General features: G+C 42.2%; 1 long non-coding RNA gene across 1 annotated transcript; it reads right to left on the minus strand.

Annotated features, from left to right (window-relative positions):
- Positions 1–682: 682 nt before the first annotated feature.
- LOC133298373 (uncharacterized) lies at positions 683–2,243 on the minus strand. Its single transcript, XR_009749790.1, has 3 exons — positions 2,130–2,243; positions 1,771–1,845; positions 683–949 (listed from the first exon to the last, which is right to left on the minus strand). It is a non-coding gene; the product is annotated as an uncharacterized LOC133298373 (long non-coding RNA).

Genomic DNA, 2,243 nt, shown 5'->3' on the forward strand with positions numbered 1-2,243 from the left:
CCCAACTTCTACTATATTGTAGATCTCTTCGTTAGCTACGCGTGGTTTCAAACCGCTCCTCATTTGGAGCTCTGTAGCTCAAGTTATGACAATTTTACTAACTCAGGTGTATGCTGAAAAACTACGCGGGTAGGGCGCTTAAGCTCGCTCCAGGGCGCTTAAGCGCCCACAGACAGAGGGAATTTACATTTTTTAGCCACCAAGGGCGCTTAAGCTCGCTCCAGGGCGCTTAAGCGCGCTACCTGGGCGCTTAAGCCCCCATTTTGGGCGCTAAAGCCCCATGCGGCAGAAAGCTTTTGGTCTTCACAGGTGCATCAGGGCGCTTAAGCCCCCTCATGGGCGCTTAAGCCCCCTGAGCAGGCTTAAGCCTCCATTTGCAGGCTTAAGCCCCCTCTTCTGGGCAATTTCCTATACTCATATTTTTCATGCATCTTTCTTGGGGAATCAATCCTACACATTTTACAACCTATTTAACAAGCTTGTGATATCCCTATATCATTGCTCAACTCTCATCCTCTCATCATTGATTTAACGGAAATTGGGCAGCATAATCTTTGTTTTCTCAACGTTTCCCAACTTAGCACAAGGTACCTAATTGACTTTCCAGCTCAACATATCCAATACATAAAAATACATTCATGCATTTAACTTACAGTAAGCATCATACACCAATATCTTCATTACTTACAATATTACATCATGTCTTAATTACAAATCTCATATACATGCCAAAGGACTTAGCTACAAAATGAACATGATCAAAGCAAGTAACCCTGTATCAGATACCCATTACTACTACAATGATCATGCACTAAGTCCTCCAAAATACATCATGTGGCATCAAAATATACATATAGCAATGCTAAATGGCATGCAACTCAACATGTCCAGCTATCAGGTACAGTCTACTCACGCTTCTTGCCTCGATCAACCTCACCTCTATCAGTACCTGAAATGATGCCCCACAACACGGGGTGAGATATACGAATATATCACAGTAAACCAGAGGTCCTTGGAGATCACTCCACCCTAAGGTTCACTTTGATGTACACATAATCATAATAGCTTAACACATTCTTATCCACAAGCATCACATGGACTTCCAAGAGAGATCCACTATGGGCTGTTTCTCTTAGGCTCTTACCACATGGAGATCCACATAGGGCTGTTTCCAAGGGAAGTCCTTTCCTCAATCTATTCCAAGAGAGATCCTCAAAGGGCTGTTTCTCTTAGGCTCTTACCACATGGAGATCCACCTAGGGCTGTTTCCAAGGGAAGTCCTTTCCTCAATCTAGGAACCTCCAAGAGGGATCCACATAGGGCTGTTCCTCTTAGGCTCTAACCACATGGAGATCCACATAGGGCTGTTTCCAAGGGAAGTCCGTTCCTCAATCTAGGAACCTCCAAGAGGGATCCACATAGGGCTGTTCCTCTTAGGCTCTAACCACATGGAGATCCACATAGGGCTGTTTCCAAGGGAAGTTCCTACCAATCATCCTCATCATAATACTATCACTCATAACCTCAATCACAATCCTCAACCATTACCTCATTCATTATTGCTACTTCTATAATCATTCCTCAATTACTCTTAAACAATCAAACATCAACCAATAATCATCAATCAATCATAACATGTATCAATGCATGAATCAATGCATGAGCATACAATCACTATCATAATTACATATCACATCTCATAAACCATTTCTCCTCAACGGAGTATGGTGGAACACTCAATGGGATCAACCACAAGGTCCAAAGGTTTACCTTGCTCTTTGAGCTTTCCTCAATTGCACACAACCCCAAGGGTTGGTCACTCCACTTGGTCCTCTTGCCTCAATCCTATCAACACAAGGAATACAATCAAACAATGCTAACAATGCAAGGAAATCCATAGTTCCAAGCCTAGATTTCTCCAAACATCAAAGCATACTAAAATAACACTATAAACTCATTTCTACCGATTAAATGTCATTCCTAGCATTTTTCACAACATACTCTAAGCCTCATTCTTCCTTGAACATAGCCAATCTACTCAACATTTCATAAAAACCCTAAAACACTATTCATTAACCCTAAACTCATGCAAATCTCCAAGAATCATGTGAAAGAGAGTGGAAACTTACCACCAATGATCACACAATAGAGGAATGAGTGTTCCTCAAGCTTCCATGGAGGTAGAAACTCCCAAAACCCCACACTTCTCAAAAGGGGCGAATCTTTGGGGACCAATATCTCTC

The sequence above is a fragment of the Gastrolobium bilobum genome, unplaced genomic scaffold (genome assembly GCF_033153095.1).
Source record: "Gastrolobium bilobum isolate Gb01-03AN ecotype WA unplaced genomic scaffold, APGP_CSIRO_Gbil_v1 utg34958, whole genome shotgun sequence".
NCBI classification, from domain to species: Eukaryota; Viridiplantae; Streptophyta; class Magnoliopsida; order Fabales; family Fabaceae; genus Gastrolobium; species Gastrolobium bilobum.